The sequence below is a fragment of the Myotis davidii genome, unplaced genomic scaffold (genome assembly GCF_000327345.1).
Source record: "Myotis davidii unplaced genomic scaffold, ASM32734v1 scaffold184, whole genome shotgun sequence".
NCBI lineage: Eukaryota > Metazoa > Chordata > Mammalia > Chiroptera > Vespertilionidae > Myotis > Myotis davidii.
In genome coordinates, this window is record NW_006297021.1 from 6,896,633 (window position 1) to 6,916,828 (window position 20,196).

The 20,196-nt window shown below is 41.6% G+C and overlaps 1 protein-coding gene across 1 annotated transcript in view; it reads right to left on the reverse strand.

Annotated features, from left to right (window-relative positions):
- SORBS2 (sorbin and SH3 domain containing 2) overlaps positions 1-17,417 on the reverse strand; it is a 312,941-nt gene extending 295,524 nt beyond the window's left edge. Inside the window, exon 1 of the mRNA XM_006772685.2 lies at positions 17,253-17,417. The gene's annotated coding sequence lies outside the window, so the exon portion shown is untranslated. The remainder of the gene's footprint in view (positions 1-17,252) is intronic.
- Between the last annotated feature and the right edge of the window lie 2,779 nt (positions 17,418-20,196).

Consider the following 20,196-nt stretch of genomic DNA (forward strand, 5'->3'; position numbering starts at 1 on the left):
AAACCCAACAAAGAAAGAGAGAAGAAATTTAACAAGGGTGTATAAATATAGGGTCTGGCCTCTAAGTTAACAGACATTCAGAGTTAGGAAGTAAAAGTGGGAGAAAAAGGATTCATATGTGAGCTTGCCTTGGTCAGTCTCTTATGGAGGAAACTTACTTTATATGTAAACAAATAAACACCTTAATACCAACTGCAGGATGGAGTTCAGTTCCCACAATCAAGAAGAAATGAGAGTTCATAGAAGTAGATGAACAGCTCTGTGAAAGGAATGGAAGGCAGTTCATACAGGAGGAAAAAGAAGATTGATTACCTGAGAATCTGGAGAAACTGTGTGGAGGGCATTAGGGGTTTAGGAGAGGGTGCTAAGTCAGCTTTTAATAACCCACACACAGTTTTTACAGTGTCGGCTGTCACTGCCATCAAGTAGGAAGGGCTGTGATTCTATGCACCTCTTAATCATGGATGGCAAGGATGGTGATGTATACTGTGGCCAGTGACTATTGCTGTCATTAAATAATTAAAAAAAATTCCCCACACATTAAGCACTAGGTTGACTAAAAATAGACCCATTAACTTCTACCAAAACAGCACCATTAAGGATCTAAACCAACTGTGTGGCCTTTTCTCTCTACCCAAAGCCAAGTTTTATTAGAAAATGTGACAAGCACAGAGTCACCTGAAGGTAATATCAGGGCTGCGTTCACTGGCAAGCCTGGAGTAGTAGGTGGTCACCCTGGACTCAGTCTCCTCAGCCAGCCATAATCCCTTTCTGTGAGTCATCCGACAGGAACACACCCTTTTCTAGCAGCTCATAAATTTTCTCCAGACATTATCTCTGTTATAAATGCAGATGTTTAAGGATCATTCGTCAGTTATCCTTCTACGATGTTCTCAGCTCTCTCTAATCAACCCCTTGACACTCATGAGAAAAGCAGAATTCTTCTTACACCTTCTGCTTCCCTGGCTCAAAATGCTCCTCCTAAAATTGTGTTCCTCTCTTAACTGAGCATTTATATCATTGCACTGTGGAGAAGACGTGCAGGTCCCATGCACTCAATGCTGTGATGAATATTCAGGAAGACACCGTTGATGGACCATCCCCGTGACTGCTAATGGCCAGTTTCCTCAGGGAAGGTCTGAATCACCAGCACCAGCACTGTCTCCAAGGCAGTGCATTGCTCATGGATAATTATGTTTTCACATCTTGGTGAAAACACCATCCGCCCAATGATCTTATGTCTAATTTAAAGTTACAGAAATTCTGCAGGGTGACTGCAGAATTATTGTGAGCTATGGTATGTTAGCAGCAGCTCTGAGAGGATCAGGGCAGTGACTGAAGGATCTCTATGGGTCTGTTGGTTTGCTAGGACTGCTATCACTATCGCAAATTCTGTGATTCAACTGCAGAAATTTATTATCTCACAGTTCTGGAAGCTGGATGTCCAACATCATGGCGTCGATGGGGTTAGTTGTGGTCGGTTTCTTCTGAAAGCTGTGAGGGAGAAGGTGTTCCCTGCCTCTTCTCTGGCTGCTAGTGGTTTGCTGGCAATCTTTAGCACTCCTTGGCTTGTAGATTCATTGCCTGATCTCCACCTTCATCTTCATGTGACATTTGACATTTTCATATGTGTGTGCATCTGTGTCCAAGCTCCCTCTTTTTATAAGGACGCCAGTCATAGTGGATTAGGTACCTACCATACTCCCAATGTAACCTCATCCTAATGGATTAATTTTACAACAACCTATTTCCAAGTAAGGTCACATTATAAGGTACTAGGGGCTAGGACTTCAAAATATGAATTTTGGAGCACACAATTTAACTGATAACAGTGGTGTTATGGTGAAATTAGGCCACCTAAAATTAGAATCCTTCTTGAAAAGATTTCAAAGCTTATATATAGAAGTTGACCTCTGATTGGCTCTTAACTCTATATCTAGCCTACTATGGTGCACACTTCCAGAGATTCTAGTTTTGTTCTAAATTTAAAATTTCTTCTTCAAAGCATTTCTCTCCATAGGAAAAAACACAAATCTTTAGGGGAGACACATTCTCAAACTTTTCCCAGTAGATTTCATTCCCAGAAGGCTCTCTCTTTAAAGAGGTGAAATTTTGCTGATTTCTCTCTTCACCCTCATGACTTTTCCCTCAGGCCCTGATGGGATAATACAGAACTCAAAGACTGTTTGAGCTCTGCCCGGTGTATCTCACTTGGTTGGGTGTCATCCTGTGCACCAAGAAGTTGCCAGTTCAATTCTGGTCCCCTCAAGGGGGTGTGCAGGAGGCAACTGATCAATGTTTCATTCTCACATCAACTTTCTCTTTCTCTCCCTTCCTCTTTTTCTAAAAATCAATTATATATATATATACATAAAAAGGATTTTCTTTCATTTATTCACCTCACAGGTGGTGTTGAGTACCACTATTGGTGGTACGACCTCTGCAGGCCCCTAAGTATGAAAATATGACCAAGGCTTTCTCCTTGCTACCTGGGGCTGGTACTCTAGTGGTAAAGTCAAATGAAGATAACCTTCTTGAATAAAGCAATCCCATTTTCTGAAATTTAAGAAAATTTTACCCTTCTGCAAAGCAATGTGAGATTTTACATACCGACTAATAAAGAATGTTGGAGAGAAAATAAGGCAGTTGACATCTGAGCCTGAGTAGATACTCAAAACGAGGTCCCTTTTCCTGGCACTAGTTCCCAGTATGCATTCCTAGGCTCCTCTAAGTACAAGGTACTTGATCATGACTCTTGTGGTTAGTTTGTTACAGAGTCAAGCAGCTGTTGCCTAATTTGCATTTTAGGTGTTTTGGTAGCATCTTTTTAAAAATTTTTATCTTTTTAAATTTCAGATCAAATAGAGATATTAAAATAAACCATCAACCAAAAGTTATATTCTGTTCTTTCTCCAATTCTTGATGAAAATACAAAGCAACATAATTCCTACCCACAAACCAATGGGCAAAGTACCAGTTGCTCAATGGGCCATGTAACAAAAACCAAGCCAAATAACTGAGAAGCTTTTCTTTATCTTAAAGACACATGGGGTTTAATCCGACATATTTTCTATTTCCACATGCCTGTGCCCCACTAAGCAGGGACTGAGTCTCTACTGTCATTACAAAATTTCCCATTTATGATTTCATGCTTAAATGCCACTTGTTTGTAATGGGAACTCGGATAAAAGCAATAAGAGACTACTTGTTTAAGGGAGTCCTTGATTTTTGCACCAGTTTGCTTTGTCCTCATGTGCTTGTTGAAATGTAGAGACTACAAAGTAATAGCAAACGCATAAATGGAGCTATGTACCTGCACCATTCCAAGTGCTTGACTAATATTAAGATATTTAACCACCAGAATAAACACCACAAAGAGGACAGCATTTGAACAACTGAGTAGCCATTGTCAGTCCCTAAGAATGCGTTCTGGAGACATACAACTTTAGGGCATTGATAGGGTTAATTATCAGCCATTTGAAACTATCTGGTTAAAAACCAGGGAAGTGGGCTGTCTTTGAGGTGTGTGTCTAGGTGAAAATGTGATTAACTCTCCAGAGAGGCACCAACCTTCAAATTGAGGTGTAATTTGGGAGCTTTATGGGAGAGGATGAAAAAGAGACATAAGTTATCTCTGAAAATGAAGGGGGAAGGTAGTGCACAGGTAAGTTTTCAATGAGGAGGCAAGTGCTATTCAAACTGAGACCCAGATTTAGATGCACCTGAAGAAGTAAGCACAAAGCCTCTACAGGAAAAGTAGCAAGGGACATAGTTCATTCTGGCTATGGTTGGCCCCAGGTTTTCCCTCTCTCTGAGCCTTCAGCAAGCATTTACTGAGGGCCTGCTGATAGCAGGGATGTTACTAGGTTCCAGGACTACAAACACTTGGGGAGTTCAGCATAGGCAATGGACCATCCTATGAAGCCAGCACATATGTTAGAAAGCCACTAAATATATATCCAGCAGGTATGGGAACTCAGAAAGGGGAGATTTTGGAGAAGTTGGTGATTGGGCTTTCAAGGCAGAGCATTACATGTTCACAGGTGTGACATATTCAGAAATTAATTTTCAAGTAAATCCCCCAAATTTGACCTCAATTGTAAGCCTGAGTTTTCCGAGCTGACCCCTTGCACCACTGGTAATTGTATGATAACCATGAAGCCCATATTGCTGTGATTATCCTAATTGTGAATATTCTGTCTCTTCATCAAGCCACATGTCCCAATTTGGTCATCGTGGTTAATAGAGATGCAATTTATAGCAGGTTCCCCTTGCTGCCCACCTTCTGCTCTCACTGCTGACAGCACAGCCCAGGACTGGTTATCAATTTCACTGGAGGCAGAAATTGCTCAGGAGTGTCTAAACAGAATGCTTTATAAAGCAAATGCATTTTCTTAGGGAGGGATAGGGCTACATTCTTAAAAACTTCAGCATGTTAATTTTTATTCTAAACTTAATTGAACCTCCACTCACAGTTGTCTTCTTGAACGATAAGTTATTCTATTCATAAGGGATTTGATTGATTTTTTTAAAACTTATCATAGAATAGATTTATTTACCTGAAGCCATGTCTGTGCAATGGTTGTTACCAGCACAGAAATAAACTGATCTCTATTTACAGTCTAAACTCAAACATGCATTGTGATAAATTGGCATTTAGAATTTTATTAAGATAAATACATCACAATATTTATATTGCACCAACATTTGTCTACTCCTTCTGATTTCATTAAATAAGCTATATTTAATACAGTGCAAAATAGCTATTTACTCACCAAAAAAAATAAGTTATGAACTGGAGGCCTACATTTTAACACTTCAACACCTGTAGTGTTTTCAATAAATTTATAAACTTGATTGATTTTTAATTATGATAGAGTTTAGTGTTTGCTTGTTACTTTAATCCAATTTTAAGGAAAAGCCCCTAGTTTTATAGTAGTGTGAGGGTGACTACTTTAAGAGAATTAGGTGAAAGTGCTTCTTAAACCTTTGAGAAATGTATTCCATGTCGGCAGTGTCATTTTGTAGAGTATATCATTCTTTGTAATTTATTAGCTGAATAATCGTGGGTGAGTTAACGTTTCTCAACTTCTATTGATTCATTCATGTGATAGGGTTGATATAATTTCTTAACAGAGGTATTTTGAGGAGAAAGCGAAATGGCTGTTTAACCATGTGCCTGAATTCAAGTCCCTTGCTCTATAGTAACACCATAATCTCTTACTGTCAATGTTTACTGGTCCAGCTTAGCAATTACCTTCAGAGGTGGACACCCGCATATCTCCTGAGCAAAAGAGCACACACAACACTAAATCCTTTCTAAAAAGAACCTCTAGGGCTGTTCTTATGTCCCAAAGTGGTCTGTCCTCCTTCCCCAGTAAATATATCATGTTCACTCTCCTACAGAACTACTTGATAACTTTTGATCTTCTTTTCGATCCTTCAATCTTTGTTCTTTAGTGGCACACTGTCCGCTGATGACTTTACTTTATATTTCATAGAAGTATTCTGGTGAGAATGACTTCATTTTCTACCCCAAATACACCACTTTACCAAAATTCCTCTTCTCTCCCATTTTATTGAACTGTCTTTCCTTCTCTCTGTATAAGATAAACCAGTCCACTGTATACTGGAGGTTTACCTCTCTCACTAACTCAATAAATTCTCCCATGCAATTATTTTTAATGTCTCCCAGAATCACCGGTTTCTTCCTCCTCACTGGAACAGTCCCATAAGCATTCACATATGTTGTCATATTTCCCATCTTAACAGAAAGTGAGTGTTTTCCTTGGCCCACATCGCCCTCGAGAGGCTACCCCATCTCTTCATCCCCTTCCCAGCAAGGGCTTACACTTTCTTAGCTCCCATATTCTTGATAATACACTCCAGCAAGACTTTCATCCCCTCACACCAATGAAACCATTCTTGTCACAGTCACCAACACTCTCCATCTGGTCTAATCCAAATGTGAATTCAAAGTCCTCTTCTTACTTGACCTCTCAGTAGCTTCAACCCAGATGACATTCTCCTTGAAGCATTTCTTATCTTCTAGGACACCACACACTCTCTGGGGTTTACACCTATATCACTGACCATTTCTTCATTTTCTACCTCTAAATGTAGGAATACCTTAGAACTCAGTCCTTGGTGTTTTCTTTCCTTTGCTGAACTCAGATGGTCCCATGGTCTAAATGTCATCGAAACACTGATGACTCCCAAACATATATCTCCAGCCCTAACTGCTCAGATGTCTAGACAGGTGTAAACATTCCAGTTACCACTTGGATGACTAATGGAGGCTCACACTTTACAAGGCCTAGACTGAATTATAAATTTATTAAACTCCTTCCCCACAAACTCACTTCTCTGTCATTTACCCTTATTCCTCACATACTTAACCCACCATAATATATCAGAATTATTCCACCACAATATGATCAGAAACCTCTGACATCTGACCATGTCCACACCCATGACCTCTAATTACCCCTGTCCAAGCCCCTCATCTCCTCTGGCAGTCACCAAAATATCAAAGCAGCATGATGAACTTTGACATCATGAAAGTGCGTGCCCCCAGATGGGATGACACATAAAACGTCACTTAGGACACAGTCTTGCCAAAAACATATGAACGGTATCTATTCAAGCTGTAAGAACGAGTTTCAGTTTATAGGAGACAAAGGGAATGAGAGACATGGTAAACATCATAATGAAACAATCACACACATTCTGATTATGGGACATTTTACAAGACAATTAGTTCATTATCTTCAAAAAGTCAATGTCATGGTGGGAGAATAGAGTATGCGTGTGGAATATACTAGATTAATAGAGGCTAATGCCTAGCTTTAAATATAATCTGATTGGAGAAGAAAAGAATAAAATAATCAAAAAGAAACAAAGGAGTTTAAAAATTAAATAGACCTTCGGTAATATCAGGAAACTATTAATTTTCTTAGTCACATTATGGAATTGAGGCTATTAGGAATAACACCCTTACTCTTTGGTCATCTAATATCTAGAGTGAGTACGTCATGATGTCTGCAACCTAATTTCAAATGTTTCTTCAAAACACATACAAATAGGGTGTAGCAATAGGGAAAAATGTTAACAATAAAACCGAGGTAGTGGATATTTGATATACCATTCTTTAAACGTTTCTATTTGTTTGAAATTCTGAATATTTGTTTGAATGTTGAATGTAACAATGTTGAAGCAAAACTAGTGGTGGTGTTCTGGAAAAATACTCTCCAAAGCTATGCTCCACTTATGCTTGTCATTCTGCACTCTTTATTGGGAACCACTTTATGAAAATTCCCTACTCTGTAATATTGCCTAAATATCCATCTACTTTCCTTTTCCAAATATGATGCAAATTTTAATAAGTGACTGGCAAGAAATGTATTTGAGGGCCTCAAAGGCAGGTGTTCGGTACAATATTAAAGCCATTGTGTAGATATTGGCTTGGAAATATCAAGACCTGGGCTCCAACACTTATGCTTCCATTAATATGTTGGCCAAGCCACTTAAAGGCTCAATTTTATTTCATATTAAAGGATCTGAATTTCATATCTTCTACTTCTAACTGATAAGTCAAGGCTATGAATTTGTATGGTTTAATAGAATTAGATACCATAAAGATATAGCATGTCTATAATTTAGATCCATAATACATAGTGCAGAAATCACACAGCACTTTTGATGCATTTACACAGTTTACATTACAAAAAAAATTGAAATGTGCCACAAAGTCATAAATATTGAACAAGGAGGTGTTGACATACAAAACAGTTCTGCAACACGTGTGTGAAGCTCATTGAAATCAGTCATGAAATGCAGATCAAGTGACTTTATGTCCTAGAAAATGAAGAGGAGGAGTATAAAAAGTATAATTCTGTGAGTTTCATGAAAGTCATCAGTAGGCCAAGAAATATTATGGTGGGTTCAGCAACCATGAAATATTGTGTATTCCCTTTAATCCTATAGCACAGGTAAGTTTAGAATTGGTACCACCATCAACAGCTGAAGTATTTGTGTCAAACATCTGTTACACATCACCCCCTCTTGAATTCTTCCAAAGTAGTATCTAACCATTCACAGGGGAAAGGGCCCTGATTTCAAGGCTTTGAAGGATGCTCCAAAAATAAGATCACTAATGCTCTGAAGACCTTTGCAGCTTGTGAATCACATTAAACAAAATGGTCATATATGCCAATGCTCTCCACATTTTACTCAAAATCAGTATGATTTGGAAAGGGCCCCTGAACATTAAATAGAATACTGGCCTTCAGCAATTATTAAGATAAATGATCATGAATTTCAGTTTTATATCCCATATATGAACTAAAACTCATGAACATGAGTATGGTGGTTGCCAGAGGGAAGCGGGTGTGGGAAAAATAGGCCCTAATATATGGTGACAGGAGAAGATTTGACTTTGGGAGGTGAGCACATGGTACAATATACAGATCTTGTAACATGGAAATCCACACCTGAAACCTATATGTTCATGTTGACCAATGTCACCCCAATCAATTTAATAAAAAAGTAGGTAACAGAAACCAGCAAAAAAGATAAGCTCTGTGATTGCTTGGAGGCTTAATCTGCCTATTTGATTCTGTCACCTAGTCAATAGAGTAGCTACTGCAATGAGAGGTTTAAAATTTTGAGAAGTTTATTAACTTTATCAGCTCTCTTTTAGCAGAGCAATGTTGAATAAATGAGGAAGCCAAATGGAATGTATACATAGCAGTATCAACACATACAAGATGTAATCCTATTAATTAGAAAATTTTAAAAGTTTGCCTTGAAAATTTTGACTTAAGTTAGCTCAGAGGAAAGCACACTTAAAGGACAACATTTTATAGCATGAATGAAAAATGATGCTTCAAATCCCATGTCATTTCCTGATCATTGTCCAACTTTGGCACATTAGACAGTATACTGGTACTTGATTTAATCTACAGATCTTCTTATAGTATTCCATTTATTATATTTTTACAAAACACATTTTTCTTTGCCATCTTTATTATAGAGGATTCTTGCTATTCTTATTACTCATTCATTCATTCCACAAACATTTACTGAGAATCAAGCAAACATAAACAAAACATGATCTGTATGTTAAAAAAATGAATAGGGTGCTGAAGGAGACCAGGGGAAGGTCATCTTATCCATTTTGTGTAAGTGTGTGAGCAGTGGAAAGGATGAGCGGAGGATGGCTGCAAGATGTGACATGCCAAGATGGAGGCGTTAGGGGTAGGAGGAGGGAAGTGACAGGAATGAGCAGGTGGAAGAGAAGCTCCAGGTAGAAGCAGCAGCATTCAGAAAGGCTTGGGGTGGGGAGATCAGAAGACAAGTTTGGCTGAAACCGGTTTGGCTCAGTGGATAGAGTGTCAGACTGCGGACTGAAGGGTCCCGGGTTCGATTCCGGTCAAGGGCATGTACCTGGGTTGTAGGCACATCCCCAGTAGGGGATGTGCAGGAGGCAGCTGATCGATGTTTCTCTCTCATCGATGTTTCTAACTATCTCTCTCCCTTCCTCTCTGTAAAAAATCAATAAAATGTATTTAAAAAAAATTTTTTTTTAAAAAAAAGAAGACATGTTTGACAACCTACAAGAAGCTCAAAATGTGTGGAATATAGAGGGAGGGATGCAGAGACAATTTGGGGGAAATCTCATGTGTTGAGAGATGACCAGGAAAGATTGTAAGCCATGAGTGAAACTAGAATTTATTCTGAGAACAAAGAGTGATCTAAAAAAGCTTAAGGAAGCTACTAACAAGAGTCAATTTGAGTTTTGGAAAGAGAGCACTGGTGGTTATGCACAGGCTGATGGGAGTGGGCTGAGAGGTTGGTTTCAGGTTTGTTGCCATAATCTGAACAAACAAACAAAAATTAAGATTGTGGACTAAGGCAGTGGCGGGAGTGGAAGAAAATGAGGTGGACTGACCGTACAATAACCCCACAAATATGCTTGTATGTTTAGCTGTCTGAAAGAATCTGAAAATGTGTGAGGCATAAAACTTGTGATGAGAGTTAGAGATATGAATTCCAAAAAAATCAATGTGTGACACTTATTGAGCAGCTGATGTTTGAAAATATTTCCCCTTGGTAGATAGTGTTCTAACCAAAATGTCAGCAAAGGGAATACAAACACAATGAAACAAAATAATAAACAGACCCCTACCTCCTGATCCTGAATTTTCTCCTCCAAATAATGGATTCATTCTTCTCAAAAATATGCTAATGGGAGAAATTCAACACTGATTGTATATCTGAACCTAATTGTGTAAACAGGCATAGTTCATAGCACACGTCTTTAGAATGTGAAATGTGAAGGGCCGAATAAGATAATAAAACCTTCCCCCAAAATGCCAGTTAGCTTTTCATTTTGTCAAGCAGATAAAGCACATGTAATTCAGTTATATAAAATGCAAAATGTGGCTTATTGGATTGCTCTGTGACTCCAGAAATCATCCTTCATCAGTGACTCTCTGGGTTAGGGCAATAAAATCAGAAAAATCTCCCCGGACAATAGCCCAACATATGAGTCCCTGGGCCATAGCTTGTCACTGTCACTGCTCCAATTTCCACCCCATTCTTCAGCAGTCACACCCCACAGTAAGAGTGGGGTCAAAGGAGGAAGGGTGATTTTTGCCTCCAAAGTTCATGGCCCTGGCATTCATAGCTTTCCCCCTTTCAGTTTTCTGGAATTCCCTCCCAATGTCTCCCTACTCCCTCATCCACAGGAAGCCCATCCATGGATGTGGTTAGTCTTCGTGTCCTCAGTAATGGAACTCTTAGGGGATACACTCTCTAGATAGGGAAACCTTGCAATCCTAATTAGTTTAGTATGGAATGGAAGACTTTCTTCTCGAGTTCCCTTTGCTTTCAATCTCTTGAAACATTGCCGTGTTTTTTCTTCTATAGTAATCCGCCTTTTCTCTAGCCTGAGCCATCTCCCTCAGTTAACTTAAAGAGCCAGAACAGCAGCGTGTAAAGGATATGAGCATTAGATTTGCGCAGACTTGGGTGCAAATCCAAGCTTTCTCATTTCCAGCTCTGGAGTCTTAGACAAGTCTGGCTGCTTCTGTCGCCTCATCTATGAAATGGGGATTACAAAATCCCTTTTCTCGTGGGTTTTGAAAAGTAAGTTTAAATAAATCAATTCATGTAATGTGCTTAGCATATGGCCTAGCTCCATGGAAGTGCTAATTTGAGTGCATTGCTGTTAATTCCAGAAGTATTGCTTCTTTCTCTATCTAGACTATCTGGCTGGTTTCTTTAGAAATTGATGGGGTCTTGGATGTCTTCTACAGGCATGCCCTAATCTAGCTTCTCCTCTGATCTTATTTCTAATGTTTCCTATGAGATGAACTGCAGTTACCTGAACCTCTCTAGTCTCCATCAGTCCATTCTGGCTTAAGTCTGGTTTTGTTTATTTGTTTACATAATATCTTCTCTAAAATTCCTGGGCTTCTTCAGAATTATCTTCCTAAAATATTGGCCCATTTCAGACAATAGTTTCACCTCCCCTAAAACACATTTGGCCTCTCTATCTTTTACCCATCCAATTTTCTATTCATTCATTCATTCATTCATTCTTCATTCAAGCTAAGATAATTACTTTTTTATACAGTCAGCTAGATCAAAATGTAGTGGGGAAGACAGACAATATATATGATGAGTAGAACAGTGAATTTCAGTATGAATTAAATAACTTGTGTAAAATATTGACCTAAAAGAGCACTTAGTGGGTTGTGAGAATCATCACATATTAGCTATTTTATTTAAGGTACAAAGAATATCACTGGCAGGAAGCATATCATCCTTGAGCTATGTGTTCAATGATGAACTGGAGATTTCTGGGCAATGGGAAGAGGGAGACATGCCGAATTTCATATCAAGAAAATAGCAACACGTGTAAAGGCAAACACACTGGGATGCAGACTAAAACAGCATACCATGTTTGTGAACTCTATTGCTAGAGAAAAAGGTTGGAGAAATAGGCAGTGGATTGGTTTGGGCAGGAGGTAGTACTGCTAAGATAGAACAGATGACAGACAACAAATGTCTCCTCTATGCTGTGCCAACTATCGCATTTGGATTTGACTCTGGAACAGAAAGAATTATTTCCAAATTATTAAATGTTTACCCTGCAACAGATAGCATCATGGATACTTGACATTCATTATTCTTTTTAAATTTCAAGTGACATACAAGGTAGATAGATATCAGTCTCATTTCATTGATGTGGCAACCAAATGGTTAACTACTGAAAATGGTACAGTCAAGATTTGAGCTAAGATCTATGTAAGTTCCAAGTTCATACTTGATTATTCCACATTTTGGAAGGGATTGGGCTTGGTGAGCCGTGGCATATTTCTAAACTTAAGTAATATAGGACCAATAATTTTTAATACACATTTTGACTTATTGAAAGTCTTATTTTTAAAAATTAGTGTTGCTTTTCCCCCCTCTAAGAATAGGCTGCATGACACTTCAGAAATTATACAGTGACCTATAAACGGTGGCTGTCTGTTCTTATGGTATTGGGGGGAGGGAGCTCAAATGTCTCTGTGAACGAACTATGAATGGACTAGAATCACCAGGTGGTTCAAGAGGAAGCCAAATGATTATTCAAATGTTTCCCTGTGCCTTCCCATGGGAAAGATTCTAATGGATGGGGTTTAAAGAGAGGAGGCAAGGATAGCATCTTACACTGATTGCTTTCCAGGTCATAAGCACAGATGCTCCCTCCAAATGATCCCTTCCTGACATCATGCCCAAACAAAACAACTTTAAGTAGCATTCCAGCAGAATAACTCCATGGTTTTCCATGACCTTGTTGTATAATAACACAGTCCTGGTTGTTGACAGGCAGGCACCATCACTTCACCACTTCAGGCATATTCAGGAAAACACAGTGGGCCTCCTTGCCCAGCCCATGACAAAGACTTTGGAGTCATAAGAAGGACTCACAGAATTGTGAGGGATGAAACATATGATGTCTGAAAAATGGCTTTCTATGTCCTCTGATGATCAGAGTGGGGTTGATTACCCCGGCTCATGCCAGAACTCCTTCACCTGACTCCAGGACCCAGCTGGCTGCTGGCCAGAGCTGCTGCCCTTGGCCCCTCTTGGAAGCCACTCCCCTCCCAGGAGGTGGCAGATACTTCTGGTGGTGTCCCTTTGCAGTCATTCTCACCAGCCCTCCCTGACACTAAACAGTCTGCACTTGGCTCCTACACTAATGAGAGTGACCTATGACTTTATTAGTGTGGACTTATCAGATTTGCTTGGGCATAAACACAGTCCCCTGGTATCAGCAATAGCATAAGAATGCCAGGAGATAGCGAACAAAGGTAATTTTTCCCTAATTCACAAATTTTATTGAGAAGTTGAATGGAGGCCATTAATATGGCCGCTTCATCCTTCACATAACTTGGGTAGCTTGGAAGTTCAATGTGAATACATATGTGTGTGTTTCCTAGGTGGCAGGCCTTTTGCTAGGCAATGGTAAATTTGAAGTCAGGCTCTCTCCCTTCCCTTGAAGAACTCCAATTTGGTGAAGGAAACATGCAAACATCCCCAAAACTATTTTAAAAAAGAAGCAGGATATGAAAAGTGGTGGAACAGAAAAGTTGAAATAGCTTTTCATGGTGTCACTTCATCCACAGATGCTTGCCTTTCTACCATTGTCGAAAGGTAGAATTTAAGACATGACACAAGTGGGAATGACCTTGGAAACATCAGGACCCTCCCTTTCCCATACTGCCTAGGCAGTGCCCTGAATATTTGGTCCTTAAAGAGCATGTAGCCTCCTCTAGAGCTAACCATTCCTAAACAGACGGGAGCATAGCAGCAAATGAGATTCATTTCAAGTGTGAGAATCTAGGAAGTGCGGTTGAGTCGCTGTGAGTGGGGAGATTGGCGGGCTCCCCGATGTGAGGATCATTCTTGCTCAAGAGGCTGTGCCATGTTCTATGTTTAGATCTAACTTGAGTGCACAGACAGCCAGAGTTAGTTCTCCACAAGGCCATCCTTCGTGTTATCTCCTGACATGCACTCTGGCAAGCCGTCACGCCGTCACGACCAAACGCCAAATGCACCTGCGGAACTTCATGTGATTTCTTCATGGGAACAAGTAAGAATTGAACAAGTTGCTCTGTTCAATTCTCATCTTCCAATGAAGGTCAATTTAAGTGCTCCTGAGAAGGAAAGGTCAGGGCATGAAACTATTCTTATCTCTGTCCACAACTGTCTTCAAGGTGGGCGGGGCTGCATGCGCAGTGCAGTGCCCGGGTGGGCGGGGACTTGACGCTGGGTCCCACGGTGCACCGGGTGTGGGTCTCTCGAGATTTTGCGCGGTGGGCCTCTAGTTATGCCATAAAAGCAAAATTTGCTGTGTTTCTTAGATTTCATTTCCTTTCCCCCCCTGTCCATTCCCCCTTCAAACCAGTAAATAAATTTTCTACAAAGAGCATGAACTCACTATTTGCAGCAAATATCCTCATGGGTGGCCAAGAAAAACAAAGTATGATGTATTCTGTCTCTCACTAAGATTGCTGCCTACCTAGGCTTCCCACTTTCATTTTAGACCCACAGCCTAATTTTATGTTTTTCAGGGACCTGGTCTCTCTCTGTAGGCACTCATTAAGTCATCTTGGTATGATCGGATCTTTTCCAGCCTCTTCTAGACTGTCCAATGAGCTTTTCTTCTCTCAATAGTATCCCTTTGGCCTGGACCTCCCCACCTTCGACTTTTTGAAAAAGTCTCTCTCCTACTCAGTGTGCCCCTATCAGCATCTGCTCCCAGGTCCTGCAGCAGGCCAAGGAGTAACAATATCCTCCAGTAGTCTTGCCAAGGCTATTTGCATTTAAATAGGATTCAATGCATTACACTGAAGGCAATGGTCTCAAAAGGTAGACCTAGACAGTACTGAGGAGCTGGAAGAGAATGGAGGGGGTGGAGGATGGAGATGAAAAAGAGCCTTTCTCCTGCGCCGGCAGTCAACCCCCTCCTCTAAGTGTAAGGAGTAATCGAGTCTCCACCCAAATGGCCTAACAAGGTCACAATCGACTTTGATATCATCTTTTTAATTACACCCTTCTCACATTGACATGAACTACTTACAATTATGTGGACTCCTAATTCTCGCAAGCCAGTGGGTGGGCCTAATCTGCCCAGGCTGCACAGAAGGAGGAGGCGGTACTAGGATTGTAGCCAGGTCAGTCTGGTGCCAAAGGCCAGTCTGGGTCCTTTTTTTTTTTTTTTTACCCCTGTACTGCCTCTGAGCAAAGCACCCCTCCTTTTGCTTAATTCATTCATTCCCTTTACCCTGTCTCCTGATGTCCTGAAAGGCTTTATCGACTCTCACCCTACGTCTAAGATTACCTTTTGACTGTTCCTTTTATTCTTCCTTTAGTAGAAATAAATTTTACACAATTGCAGGTGTCAGAACACTTCTTAAAGCTCAAATGCAAGATATTAACTTTCCTTATCCTCTTCTTTAAAATAATACTAATTCCATATTTCATCCATTCAGCAAAGTTGCTAATTAAATCCCAATGGACATTCAGTTAATTAGTTAACTGTGCCTTCTCCAAAGCAATGTCTTTTGAACACAGAAATAATAAGGTAAAATTTTTACATATATGAAAAAATATTATTTATATTTCATAGTTGATATTTGAATCTTAAAACTTACAATTTTAATTTTTATAACGTTTTACCATAATGAATTATGTGTTACGTATAACTAAGTAGTGAATTTTCAAGTTTAAGTAGTGATTTTTAAATGTTAGCTATACATATTAGTGTTATTTGCTATATCATATTCTGTAAATAAAATGGTGTACTTTATAAGTATTTAGGGAAACTAAATTCACAAAGTGAATCACAAGAGCACAATCGATGATGTTACAGAGGCCAAGTGTATTTAGCGCCACAGACCTAAATAAATAAATAAATGAATAAAAACAATGAATAAAAAAAAAATACCTCTGGCCTGGCAATTGAGAAACTATAATCAATGCCTTAATATTTCCCCTCTTTTAGAAAATAATTACACAAAGGGACTGCATTACTTAGGAAAGCTTCCTGAGATGCAGTATGAAAATGTTAGCCCTGACGGTTAGCTCTGAGGATGTCGATTTAAGTGGGCCATGCTTTTGAGAGATCCCTGGAACACGGGGCCAACCAGCCCTTGCCTTCATTCATTTCTGTGCCCTGGGACCACAGCTCATCTCACCTGCAGGCCACCACTGAGAACCCACCTGGGAGCGATTCCCAGTGTCCCAGGGAAGAAAGCAAACAACTTCCCAGAGAAACCTTCCCATGTGGCCGCCAGTGTACTGTCTGACACATACATTATTCAGCCTCACCTAATGTAGAGAAGAAATCATCATGTCCCTCTGAATATGTAACGCATGGCGGAAGTCCCTGTTTTACCCAGGTCTTCCAACAGATACCTGATCAGAGGAGAGACAAAAGCAGGGACCCGTTCCCCAAATTAAACGCTGCACAAAGCCGTCTCCTGCCTCACGCCCCTAACGCAATATGTGTCTCATGGGGCTTTTGTTCCTCTCTCCAGATTGAATTACCCTGCCAATTACCTTGGCAACTAAACCAAGGGCTCCCCACGGGCCGACGGCCCTTGGGCAGTGACACCAGCTGTCAGGAATAAATGACAATTAAGGCATCTGAAGTATTAAGCCCGATGAGAATATGCAAAGTGTCTGCTTTTTACCAAACTTGTGTCAAATGCACAGAGGACCCCGCCTCATGGTGACACAATTCTTTCTCTACTTTGGACCAGCGCTGTGGCCCTTTCTGTCTCTCAGGCTGGTAGACAGCTGGGTAAACTGCAGCGACCCTTATGCTATGCATCCCCGCCCCAACTCCCTGCCCCCCAGGTCTCCCCCTGGGTCTCTGTAGCTATAAACAGAGCAGCCTGTGATGATGTTAGCGCTGCATTCTTCGCCAGTTTATCTTCAGAACAATAGCAACACTAACAAAGAGTCCGTCCTCATAAAGGCTGTGCACAGTCAGCCTCGGCCACGGCGAGTGTTCCTCTATTCTGCCCATTGCCCACTCCCGCGGAGTCTAACCCCTTCCCAGGCTGGCGTGTAGGCTGAGAACGGGAACAAAGCATTGCTAGAAAGCGGAGCCCTCCCTCCAGCCAGCATCTCTGCTTTCCTTGATCCCTCAGCAACACAGCAGCAGCTCAATGAGAAAGAAGCGATACCTTCGAACGGGAACATTCCAGCACGGGACTGTCGCTGACCGGCCGGACGCTGTGCAGAACGAGTTGCCTGGGCATGCACCCTTCCCTCTTAGCTCCGGGTCTGCCTGGTGGCCGCTGCCCACCCAGGGCGCATTCACACCGGTGCGTGTGGTTCCCGTCTGCACTGAAGGGAGACTGAGCCGCTCAGCTCAGAGGCATCAGATCTTAGACCCCCGCCATCTGATTGGCTGCTTCCTAGCCTCCTGCCTCTGCCTTCACCTTCCACTGTGCTCAGTGTATGTTCCCGAGGGACGCGGTCAGGGCACTGGGAGGGCATTGGTGGCAGGTTGGAGCGGTCTGCCTTTCAAACTCAGGGACGTGATTGTCGATGAATGTGTCTAATGTTGGATTTTCCAAAGGGTTACCTGAACTACCCAGGAGAAGCCTAGTAAAAGGGATGTAATGTAACAATTGCAGTTTTATGTTTCCTTTCTGAAAATACCTTGAGTCTACTGCACGCATAGCACAGTGGTCAGGTGGTGTGTCTGTATAATCAACGTTAAATCAAAACATATGGGATGACAAAGTATATTAAGGGGGTTATTAAAAATGCCAGGAGGCGCCAGGGAATAAGGCTACTGAAACCATTTCAAGGAAGTGCTATAAATCTCTTGCACGAAATGCTCTTACAATATTTATGGTTCATTTTATGTGGCTATGATCGCGAAAACATAAAGCTCAATGGTGGGAAAATGGGAAAGCCTTTGTTAACATCCCCAGAAGAAAAGTAACAGGAAAAAATAGGGAGCAGGCAAAATTAGAAAAGAATAAAAAACTGTATAGCTTTATTATCTCCCATCCATATATTAGATTCAGTTTTACACGTGACTTGACTTCAGTCAATGCTTCCTCATTGAGTACAGGGTATTTAAAAGCAGCCATTGGCACATTATTATCTTATCTAATAAAGAGGGAATAAGCTAATTGACTGCCCTGCCCTCAAAGATGGTGGTACCCACAGCCAATAAGGAGGGGATATGCTAATTGACTGCCCCGCCCTCAAATATGTCAGCACTCACAGCCACAAGATGACGGTGCCCAGTCACCTCAGCCCACCGGGGTGGCGGGCGAGCAGCTCCGTGCGCCTGCCTCCAGAGTCCCCCAGTCCCCTCAGCCCCCCAGTCACCCAGGGCTGGCCTAAGGCGCGGATAAACCTCGGATGGCGGCTGCCCAGCCGCCCAGGGCCACCCAAGGCACAAGTAACCAGGGCCGGCCGAGGCTTGTGCTGCCGGCAGTGGCAGCAGCAGAGGTATGATGGGGGCATTACCTTCCCCTGATGGCTGGGTCACCTCCCACCCCTGAAGGCTCCCAAACTGTGAGAGGGGGCAGGCCGGGCTGAGGGACCCCTCTCTCCAGTGCATGAATTTTCATGCACCTGGCCTCTAGTCTTACTAATAAAAGCCTAGGTGGTCCTCATACTGTCATGCCGTGAAGCCCTCATGCCATCAAAAGATGGCTGCATGCACAGTGGAGGCAGGGCCCGGCGGCTTCCACGTGGCTTCCGCCGGGGTTCCTGTGGCCCTATGCCCACCATGGAGGAGGGACCCTTGGCTCCCGCATCCCTCTTTGGGGCAATCCATTGAGGAGCCTGGGATGGGTGGGAGGGGCCTACCTCTTTGGGGCGATCAATCGCGGGGCTCCTGCACTGTGAGAGGGAACAGGCCAGGCTGGGGGGACACCACCCTGAGTGCATGAATTTCATGCACCGGGCCTCTAGTTTTAAATGAGAGGTTTCAAATTAAAGATGGTGAGTTGACTGCATACACTTCACCTTCTCTTCCTCCTAAAGCCTCACTGAAATGGCAAAGTTTTTATTTTAAAAATGATAAAACCACAAGGACAAAGAATTGAGAAAATTGCAACCGAATTTAGAGAACTAGAGAGCAGGGGCTAGGTGGTAAGTGACCAGGGAAAGTAGAAGCCTCCACTAGCGATGGGGAAAGTCCAGAAGGAACCAAATTCACAACACACCAGCTCAGATGCATTCTGGGGCTGAGATATGATGGAGGTGTGGAAGCAGAGTTCACATGGGGCTCAAACGCAGGTGGCCTGACTGCTCACGCCCACCTTTGCAGAACACTGTAAAGACTAAAGAGTGTCCCTGGACTGGATGGGTAAGAAAAAAGGTACCAAATTTAAATATGGTTCATGGAAAATAGGCCTTCTCTCTCACACTCAACTCCTAAGAGATAGGTGTGTACTGTATATACAGCAAGGTGCATCCTCTCCAGAAAGGACTTTGAAAAGTGTTCTTGGGGACTCTGGTCATCCCAAAAGATAAGACTTAAAGGCATTAATATTCTTATTCCTCTAAGAAATGGTCCAGCCAGACTACCCAGCTGGGAAGGACGCTTAATAAGCTCTACACATGAGTCTTTAGTACCCCACTCCTACATATGAGTGGATCAGACAAATACCTAATATCAAAGCAGAGGCCAGAAACAGGTAAAGAAGCAGACCGACAAATCAATATGGGGAAATGTAAACTGGAGGGAACAATGGGAACATCGTTTAAATGCCAGCATTCACGTCCTTGTTGAAATAAGAGAGGCACAGGAGGTGCTCACTCTGCGTGGTTCCAGTATGCATGAATATCAGTGGTACAGTTTAGTTATAACACTGGTCCCCTGGTAATACAGCTGAGATTTCAGTTACCGTGGTATACAAGCATATGTTAGTTTATTGCCCTTAGCTTTATTGTGCTTCACAGATACTGCATTTTCATCATCAGAGCAAGACCCTCCACCAGCAAAAAGGCTCAGATGATGGTCAACAATTTTTAACAATTAAGTATTTTTAAATTAAGGTATGTAAATTTTTTACACATGCTGCTATTACACACTCAATCGACTGCAATATAGAGTAAACATAACTTTTATATGCTCTGGGAAACCAAAAAGTTCAT